Below are 11570 nucleotides of genomic sequence, written 5' to 3' on the forward strand. Positions count from 1 at the left end.
CTGCCTAATAATTATGGCGAATATGTCCCGGCCCAGCCATCTGACCCCGACAAGCCTGTTGCCGACTCACCACCTGCATTCCACCTGTATGCTCTGGGGGGGGGGGGGGGGGAGCTCTGGAACGGATTTCCCCTCCCTGCACATGAATTGTCTGAAGCGTGACAGCTTGATCCTGGTTCCGCCTTTCATGGTTTTGATCCTGTTTTGTCCTCACGTTTCTTGATTTTTGTCTAAGCCTAGTTTATGTTGTTTGCTGATCACCTCACCCCTCACCTCTTTTGCAACCGTGATATTGCCCTCCGTTTTGGATTTGTCTGCTTGTTGCTTTTAAATAAAAGCTTTAACTGCATTTGCATCTGTCTCCAACCCCATTCCATGACACTGTGTAATACCTACATTTTTTGGGTCAACTTGTCTTCATAATATCTTTTTAAAAAAGTGTACTGGCACTTTAATTCAGCACAGCAAAAATAGACGCCAAAACTCTGCTCAACGCCAAAACTCTGCTTCTGGTGTAAATGTACTCATTTGTTAACACACCTGCAGAAAAAAAACATGCACTGCTTCTGCTCTGCTTCTGTGTGTGGTGTTTATTCACCCTCAAGCTAACCAAAATGTCCTGACATTGAGTAGATTAACAGCAAAGTTTCATTTGAGTGAACTAATCTTTTAATGCTGGCCATGATAGAAAGGTCTCAGAACACTGGGCATTGCAGCCACAGACCAGTCAGAGTACCCATGCTGACAACTGAAAGTACCTACAATCGGCATGTGAGCATCAGAACTGGAAGAAGGTGGAGGAATTGTGATGCTCTGGGGTCCTGACATTGGCCTCCAAATATCCAAGAATCCAATCCAATCGAGCATCTGTGGGATGTGCTGGAAAAAAGAAGTCTGATCCATGGACGCCCTACCTTAGAACTTACAGGACTTAAAGGATATCGGTGCCAGATGGTACAGGAAACCTTCAGAAGACTTGTAAAGTCCATGACGTGATGGCTCAGAGCTCTCTTGGGACCTACACAATATTAGGTATAATTTCAAAATGAATGTAATCATGTCATAAACTTTTCAAATAATGTAACAAGCTAAGAACCTATTATTGTATTAGGTCCACATAAAGTACTGTGCAAAACTCTAAGGCAAATGACATATTCCACAAAAAGATATACCTTAATACTGTTATTTTATATATTCTGCTTTTAGTGAATCAGTGGAGATATCCCACTTAGATTATTTTTCTTTGTAAATAGAATAAAAAAGAATAAGTGCCTTTTTAAATCCTACAGGGTCTGATGTTTTCAATGTTTTAATCCAGTGACAGTGAATCTGAGAAAGAACCAGTTTCAGAACACACGTCAAGCGCATTTCTACATACAAGTGCATTAATGGACCTTGTTAGTATAAATCAGCTTCATATATATAGAGTATTAAAGGAGTTAATATTTCAGGAATTACAGACACCACAGAAAGACAAACACCACAATGTGTTAAGCTCTCCATGTGCTAGAGTCCGGAGATGGCTGGATGAACTCAAGCAGGTAACATGTCAGTGAGCAAACTTCTTTTTATCTTTGGTAAACGTGTTTTAATGACTATTTTGTTTCTTTGACAGTATTAAAATATTGTATGTTGCCACAAATTATAACTTATTGACAAGAATTTATGGCATTTATGACCATTTCAAATCCTCTTCCTCATAACTAAGTAAAAAGTTCTCAATGCACCCCTCCTGATAATTGTATGATTTCTGACCCACAAACCATCAGGTTCATCTGCACATGAGCCCTTATGAAGAAGCGCAACCCCCTAAAAAATTCTAACACAGTTTTATGCTTCAACCACTAGAGGGCCAAAATGTACATAGTAGATCTTAAAAGGAGATGTCCAGCAGAAGACTGATGCAACTCTGGTAGTTAATGTTTTGTGTTAGGTTGTTGTAAAAGCATTTTTTCCCTCTCTTTAACCACTAAGCATCTTGCAAATTGTCAGCAATACAGCCACGGGCTTTGATGTTATGTGTTTCTGCAACTATTATTATTACTATTATCAGTATTAGTGCGATTGCTGTTTTCATTACCTTAGGCATAACATAAATTTACAGATTGTTGTGTTACTATTTCTTAGTATTAGTTACCGGTTTTATTCATTTAAAAAAATCATTTTGTTTGTATAAAGATACACATTTTTTTCATTTGTATTTAAATTTTAAAATCCACTCTAGAACAAATTTCTCTGGTTTTATTTGCAAAATTATGTCAATAGTTGGTTAATGGTTAAACTAGGGATGTTAATAATTTAATTGATTAATAGTATCGATTGTAATTTTTCAAATCCATGGACATCACCAAATGCTGAGTTTCCTCCCTTGAGATGATTTGCCAGGCCTTTACTGCAGCTACCTTTAGTTGCCTTTAGTTGCTGCTTGTTTGTGGTTCTTTTTGACTTCAATTTTGTCTTCAGTATGTGAAAAGCATGCTCAATTGGGTTGACATCATTGAACATTTAAGATCATTTAATTTCTTTGCCTGAAGAAGCTCATCAGTTGCTTTCACATTGCATTTTGGCTCATTATCTATCTGTACTGTGAAGTGCCATCCAATCGGTTTTGCAGCATTTCAGACTCTGAACAGAAAGTATAGCCTTATACACTTCAGAATTTATCCTGCTACTTCTGTTTGCAGTCAGATCATCATTAAACACCAGTGACCCAGTTCCATTGGCAGCCATACATGCCCATGCCATAAGAATGCCTCCACATGTTTGACAGATGATGTGGTATGCTTTGGAACATAAGCCCTATCTTTCCTTCTCCAAACTCTTCTCTTCCCATCATTCTGGTACAAGTTAATCTTGCAACAGAACTAGCCAGTCTGTTTTATTTATTTATTTTCACAAAGTCTAATCTGGTCTTGATGTTCTTATCAGTGGTTTGCATCTTGAGGTAAACATTCATGAAGGTGTCTCTTGATTGTATACCTTGACAATCATACACCTACCTCCTCCAGAGTGCTCTTGACTTGGCTAGATGTTGTGTATGGGTTTTTTTTTTTTTTTTTTGGTACTAAACATGGACTAGATTTCCACTGAGAACTATTTTTTCAGCATTTAGCAGAGAACCCACTCCTGTTTTGTGAAATCATCCAACAAACATCCAATAATCCACTCCTATAGTAGACTTTTTTAAGGTTTGAATGAATTCATACCTGCAATCCAACCACCTAGACCATGTGTTCATAAGCATCTATCCATCTATCCATCTCCAATTAAAAGCCAATCTTTGAATTTCTGGAGTTTTGCGATCTCTTGACTTGTTGAAAGGTGTCTTTGAACTATGGCCATGGCCACTTTCAAGAGTATTGGAGACAAAGGCAGATTCAAATGGTTTGGTCCAATCAGTTAAACTTCAGACAAAAATAAGCATCATAGACTGTCCAATCATGAAACTGTGCCTGCTATTTGAAGAAAACTAGCAGTAACCAGATTAAAGATAACAGAAATGGATTATGTATGTTTTTCTCTATTACTTATTGGTTCCAAGTTATGAGGGAGGGTCTCCGTCCGGCCCGGCTCCTCAGTCTCCTGGCATGACACCAGACTGGATTGAGACCGTGTTGCGCGGATTGTATACAGTTACATATTTAGATTGTGTACACGGCTGGTCAGAAGCATGCGTGCTGGAGCTCCAAATCATTCTTTTGACTTTAGTTTGAATTCTGTGTGATTCCCTGTTTGTAAACTGAATGAAAGTGTTTTAAGTTCCAGGATAACGTTTTGTCTAAAACACCGAGCGCGCGGGAAAGGGAGAGAGCGCGTGCGAGAGATTTCTTTTTCTTCCCCTTTTTCCAATCCTTTAGTTATCTCACACTCTACATTAAAGTCAAGGTGACTCAATATATATATATATATATATATATATATATATATATATATATATATATATATATATATATATATGAGCGTAAATATATTCCTGAAAAAATTAAAATCATTCAGTATTTCTTGATGTTATCAGTCCGGAGAGAACTATAATAGTAGTTTATGTGTTGTGCCACGTAGTTTCTTCTGCACAAGCATATCGACATCTTTGCCTGACTAATGATAAAATTGATCAGCTGACATTTGAACCTGTTCCTTGCGAGTGATGTACTTAACAAATTAATAAAAAAAAACCCTGAAAAGTAAAACAGACCCGAGGTTACAGTCTCTGCCTGATCACAAGGACCAATGTGGTCCGTATCAGGCTAGGTCACATCCTCCCTGTTGAGATAATGTCGAGCCTAAACATTTGGTTTTAGAGAGCACTGTACCTTCATGAACTGACTCGCTAACAAGAGCTGGAATAACCATAACTAATTTGTGTATCGGTGATTCCTATACGGGTACGTGTCTATACATTGTTAAGCAGTGTAAGTGTGAATTCTTCTGGCGTGTGGTATTCATGTTGCATAATGATGAATAATTTCTGCATGTTTTCTCTTTAAATGCTGGTTATGTCCAGTGATGAATAAGATCAGATCAGATGGCAGTAGTAGTCTGCACATTTTATATTATATGCAACCTCTGTATAAACTCTCAGATGTTACAGATGTGATATCTGAGTCCGTAACATTAGAATAAGGTGGTGATTACTTAAGGTGGAATTCGGGTTTTGCAGGGAGTACGAGTATCTGGATTAGGCAGCCTTGCATAATGGTTCCTTTTGCTGACATGTTGTGCTGATATGAGTTTGGGAGTTAGTTTAAGTACAGTCTCTTTACAACAGTATAGTTTGAAGTGATTTGTTTCTCTTCTGAACCGTAGATTGGTGAATAGAATAAAGTAGTTGTGTAAATATGCAAATATATATATATGTGTGGGTGTGTATATGTATGTGTATGTGTGTGCACATGTACATATGTGCTATACGGTGTGCTGTGGATATGTCATACGAAGTATACGAGTTAGTATACTAGTTGCAGTATTTAAATGATACAAAGCAGTGGTCACAAACTCGAGGAACGGAGCATATACTGCACAATCTGTGAAGTGAATTGATAAGTCGTTATACGGTAGCTGAGAACCGGATGCAGGTGTGTGTGATCTGGGAATTGCAGTCCATGGCAGCCAGCCATGTGTGTGGACCGCAGTGCAGGATGGGAAATGTGGTTTGTGACATGAGTAGATTTAACACTACCTTAATATGGTCAAATACAGTTTGAATGAAATGGATACATTTATAGGACAAATCTTATGCCTTTCACAATTGGGCGCTCAGCCAAGGTAACAACTTGGTGGTAAATTGAAACAAAGCTCATAGATGATAAATTTTATTTTAGACTAAGTTAAATACATATTCACATTCCTCCAAAGTAAGCAACATTTAAATTTAAGAAGGATCTGAGTGATATTTTGAGTGTGGTACAGTTATAAGTTAATAAGAGACAAAGGGGTACATGCATGTCTACCATTTAGACTAAACACTATTGTGGTACACATGAAACCAAATTCACTAGGTTGGTTTGAATGAAAATTAGGGGGATAAAAGTGACTAGAGGACTATAAATGCATATCTAGATCTCAACCTTTTGGAGTTCCACAGGGTTCTGTTTTAGGCCCACTGCTCTTTACTTTATATATGCTACCCCTAGGTCAAATTATTCGTAAACATGGAATTAGCTTCCACTGTTATGCTGATGATACACAGTTGTATGTTTCAGCGAAGCCAGAGGACAGACAGAAGCTTAGTAAAGCTGAGGATTGTGTAAAGGACATTAGACATTGGATGTTAACTAACTTCCTTCTACTTAATTCTGATAAAACAGAAATACTTTTATTAGGCCCACGTGTAGCTAGAAGTAATCTTTCTGATCACATGGTTACTCTGGATGGTCTTTCTGTTTCATCATGTGCAGCAGTTAAAGACCTTGGAGTGATTATTGACTCCAGCCTATCATTTGATGCTCATGTAGATAATATTACTAGGATAGCCTTCTTTCATCTCAGAAATATTTCTAAAATAAGAAACATATTGTCACTACATGATGCGGAAATACTAGTTCATGCATTCGTCACCTCTAGATTAGATTACTGTAATGCCTTACTGTCTGGATGTTCCAGTAGGAATATAAATAAGCTCCAGTTAGTCCAGAATGCAGCTGCTAGAGTCCTAACTAGAACTAGAAGGTACGACCATATCACACCGATATTATCAATACTGCATTGGCTCCCAGTAAAATCTCGCATTAACTATAAAATACTTTTATTAACCTATAAAGCACTAAATGGTCTCGCGCCACAATATCTAAGCGACCTTTTGGTTTTATATAATCCGCCACGCCTACTTAGATCAAAAGATGCAGGCTATTTGACGGTACCTCGAATAGTGAAGGCTACAGCAGGGGGAAGAGCTTTCTCTTATAGAGCCCCACAGTTATGGAACAGTCTTCCTATTAGTGTTCGGGACTCAGACACAGTCTCAGTGTTTAAGTCTAGGCTTAAAACGTATTTGTTTACTCAAGCCTACCCTGACTAGATTCTGTTCTACTACTTCGCAGTCATAATAATCTTTTTTCTCCCTCTCTCCTTTCGCCGAGCCCCACATGAATTTATGGAGATACTAGAGATCCAGATCCTTTCTGCCTCTGGATGGAGCTCAAATCTTCTCTAATTCCAGACTGCTGGGACTACGGCTGCTCCTAAGGCCATACAGACTTCATATAAATCCATAATGAACTTTTCCACACTATCTGTTGTTACCCAGATTAGGATGGGTTCCCTTCTGAGTCGGGTTCCTCTCAAGGTTTCTTCCTCTTAAAACATCTTAGGGAGTTTTTCCTTGCCACCGTCGCCACTCAGTGGCTTGCTCAGTTGGGATAAATTTGCACCTTTAATATCTGTATACCATGTTGATATTTCTGTAAAGCTGCTTTGAGACAATGTCTATTGTAAAAAGCGCTATACAAATAAAATAAATAAATAAATAAATAAATAAACCTCATTTACTCTATTTTAGTTCTATATTATTGGGATTATCACTCGTTAGCACAGATGGGATATTAATATGTTAGGTTAGTGTACACCACAAATTTTTAGACTAAAAGGATTTTTGTTTTCCTTTCTCAATATCTTTCTGGTAAATGAAAATCAGGAAGGGATAAGAATGTATCTTTGCCAATTGGGTTTGTATTTTTAAAGTCAACAGACTAGAACTATTTTACAGGTTAATTATACATGAGAGTGGAAGACCCCATTAAGAGAGGTGTTATTCGTTTGATTAGAGCAGTAGAGATTACTTTAGTAAATTTTTTAAATGATTTGATAGACCAACATTATTTAATCTCTGCAGCAATATTTCCTGATCCACTGTGTCGAGAGCCTTTTATAAATCGACAGACAGGGAAGTGCAGAAGGTACATTGACATTGTTTTAGGACTTTCAAAACAGCGGTTGTGCTGATATGTTTATATGACCTTAGACTTTTTGCAGACTGATAACATGTCTTTGCAAACTGATAACATAGAAATGTCTTTCTAAAAGGGACATAGGACAGGACTTTGGGATTGGACTGTAATGATCTAATATAGTGGGATTTCCCTGGTTTAATAAGAAAAAAGTTGATTTCCAAATTTCTGGTATAACCCCGTTGTCTAATGAAAGATTAAAATGATAAGTTAAAAGAGATGAAATAATATCAACTGCTAAGTTTAGAAATACAGACTGCACACAATCAGGGCCTTGTGATTTGTTCATATCGAACAATTTGAGTGCTCTGTAAACATCAGAAGTCTTAATACGTTAAAAACTGAACTCCTCATTTTGAATTGTTTTTGAAAGGCTTTCTGCATTATTGAAATCAGTGTACAGTAAATTACTTGTTGAATATTCACCGTTTTAATAGGCCTAGATCTGGGGCATAAATTAAACATTTAATGATGGGTTTTGCAGTTGTGTGTTCCCAGTTGTCTGTCTCCAGTTTCCAATGTGGACAGTGATGATGGCACCCCTCATCCTGAACTCGCTAACATACCTGGCACATTGTGGGCTACATAAGGTTGAAGCACGGCGAGTAACATGTACACTGTAATAAGCTAAAGTGAAGTATAGTCATCCTGTTTCCTGTAAACAATATCTTCAATCCTCAGAAAAAGATGAAGGGCCATGCCCACTTAGTCTAGCATTATTACAGCAAGCTGTGATAACAAATGCGATAAGTTCTGCAATACAACCAACCCACCCAGTAACCATTATTTATAGTATTATGTATATAGAATATATATATATATATATATATATATATATATATATATATATATATATATAAGATGTCCCAACTGTAACCCATTCCATTCCACATGATATTATTATTGATCAGCGCTTTTTCCAAGTGACTGCATGTGAGAGCTCAAGGCCGTTACTCCCCTTAACGTTCCTAGATCAGTAGTACACCTGGAAGTGTCTCCTTCGGGGGCTGTGGGCTCCCTTGTGGTGTACTCCTCTGTGGTCATAGACTCCCTTGCACGCTCACAAGGCCGACAGGACATGATTGGGGTCATCCTCCGCCCCATAAAAGCACAACAAATGTTCCTGGACGATATCAAGTATGGTCTGCAGTGGATCACTGATTGCTCTCTACAGGACAAAAATCCTGAGATCTGGGTAGTCTTTGGACAAGCCTGACATTGGATGGATTTATGCTTTGCACCTGTACTATGGCTGGCAAACTACAACAAAGACTGTGTCTTACATGTGACTGAAAGGGTTGGGCGCTGCTGGAGGGGGTCCCGGGTCAGGAGAGTGGGGCGCTTACAGGGTAGTTTATGTATTGAAAACATTGGATTTGGTGGCACAAGGATGGCCAGGGGTGCGTGCCGCGGCTGGAGATGCTCTCTTAGTGCAGATCACTGGGAAAATTGCTCTCTCACACATCTCACACCGATCTTACATTCATCACACCAGGTCATTTCTATTTTGAAAGAACAGGATATGGGGATATGGGGTTAATCTATGTGCCACCCAAAATGAAATTCTTAAACCTATTAGTGTGCCTAACACACCAGCTGTAGTGTTGTAGTGCCTAATTAATTCTGTGGAGCCAGTCACTGAGAACACTCACGATTGCCCAGCCGAAATTTATATTTCCTCGAGCTTACAAGTTTCGGGTCTGAAATTTCACAAACATTATGAACACCCTGATCTGCCCAATGGGCTGAATTAAAAGCTATCACTACAGAGTGCAACCCGGTTAAGGGTAGAAGTGTTATATAAATATATAGATAAATACTGACGTTTAGGCCCACGGATTGTATCGTCTGTTTGGAGTTGTTTGAATGCAGGTTCTAGAAAAAACGTTGGAACGCCACTTATCGAGCAAATAGTTTAATTGAATTCTGATTCTGACTGCACTTCTCGCTGTATGTATTACAGATGCCCATGATCTTAGCCAGTGTGCGAGGGAGAAGGTAGAGGAATGATCTCTCTACTTGCAGGCAACGGTGGAGGATAATCTAAGTGTGATATTTGTGCTCGAAAATTTCTTCCTTGACCAGGGATAGATCCTAGATCTGGCATATCATCTCAAGTTAACGTAATTTGTGCTGATACTAAACGTATTTCGGTAGATGTTCTACCTCTTGCACTAATGACCTATCACATGCAGACTAACAGCAATATGTATCTAACACCGCATGAAATGCTTACGGGTCGACCCATGTCTGTGTCTGTTCCACATGATGGACTGCCACTGGAGTAATTGCAGATGAATCAAAAACATATATGAGACCACTAACTATTATGTATGAAGCTATCTGTTCACAGGAAAAGAGCTGGGTGCATTGTTATGGGTGAGGCGTCACCGCCTCAACGGGGGGAGGTGTTCACCCGGAGGTAGGAGACCCGGAGCAGCGAGAGAATGCTGACTACAAGGCAGCAGCGGACTACAAGAACATGCGACCCCCGATCCCCGGAGGATGCTCGATCCTCCAATGATGAGATGGTGGGGAACATGTGAAGGTCCGGTACGAAGCTGCTGTGTACGAAGCTGCTGTCAACGGGGGGTCTGCTATCGTAGAACTCTCAAGTCAGTAACAGGATGAGAAGATGTGAAGATCCATACCCTGGGTGTACGTGCTAGCCTAACCTCTCCCCAAAGGGTGGCTCTCTACAGTACGAAAAGTGCTTGAGCTGAAGACAACCAGCATACAGAGAGATACTGCATACAACAGAGACTGTCAAGTTGTATTGGTATTGTTATAAAATGTTATAAAATGTTTGTGATATGATGCACTCAGGCACGAGAAAAGTATAATGGTGCTGTCGAGCACATAGTGCTGGCAGGGTGGGAATTTTTCCTCATAGGAGGTTTTTTCGCCCACCCCTGACTGCGCAGGATTGGGGTTTGTTTTTTTGGGGGAAGCAAGACTCTGCAAGTCCCGACAAATACAAAACTGTGGGCTGACAGGCCTAGTTGAGAAAAATAGGGACGTGTAGATCCAAGTAGTTACTGTAGTAACTAGCGACGGCAGTAGTAGTAGTAATGAATGATTAGGGGAACTCAGTTAAGGGTTAAGGGTTAATTTTAAGAGAGAACCATGAGGAGCCATTTATAAGGGCAGCTGTGTCAAGCTGCCCCCCCCTCCCACCCCCCCCCCCCACGAGATAATAGTAAGACCAAGGTCACTCTAGATTGTTTTGTCTCTCCACTTTTGATTCTATGGGTAATTCAAATCCCTTGGTTTTGATTATATGTGTAATTCGAAATCCCTTGGTTTTGATTCTATGGGTTATTCGAAATCCCTTGGTTTTGATTCTATGTGTGATTTGAAAACCCCTGGTTTTGATTCTATGTGTAAGTGGAATAGCCCTTTTTTTTGAACATAATAGTAAGGTAGATGAGCTCTTTTTTAACCCTATTGGTAGTGACATCATAGTCTTCTTGAAACATATGGGTTATTTACTGTGTAAATACAGTATAAATACTGGAGCTTAAGCTCAGGGTATCAGATCACTTCTGAGAATTCTCATCGGTGTGGATCTCGTGTGGTGGAACGGAACCAATAAAGCTGGACCCTTGCTTCTTCTCACTCATGGCTGGTGTCTTTTTTCTATCTCCAACTGGGCTCAGAGGTAGATGTGAGTATTGGCTTCTATGTTGAATTTTAAGTGTTTTTGGGTAATAGGCTAAATTTGAGCCAGCATTCCTTTGTGTATGCATTAAGTAATTGTTTTATGTTATGCTTGAAACATTTAGGAGCCAGTTATAAAGGAGCCAAAATGGTGCAATAAAAGACTGCTGGGATAAAAGACAGGTGAGTCGATGTTACCTGGTGAGTATGTCCACAACAGGGAGACTTTGACCTCACATCGTGACTCCATGTGGCTGTCTACTACTGTGCAGAAAATCCAGCAGATATCTTGTCAATCTTTATTTAAATTTTGTTTGAACTACAAAGTTTGTTTATTTTATTTTTAATTTTAATTTAAACAGAACTTCAGTTTTGGACAGCCACCATAGTGGTTATCAATAATAAATATGATATAAAATAAAATGATAATAAGAAAAGAAAAAAAGAAATAACAACACACACACACAC

This window comes from Ictalurus furcatus, chromosome 21, assembly GCF_023375685.1.
Source record: "Ictalurus furcatus strain D&B chromosome 21, Billie_1.0, whole genome shotgun sequence".
NCBI lineage: Eukaryota > Metazoa > Chordata > Actinopteri > Siluriformes > Ictaluridae > Ictalurus > Ictalurus furcatus.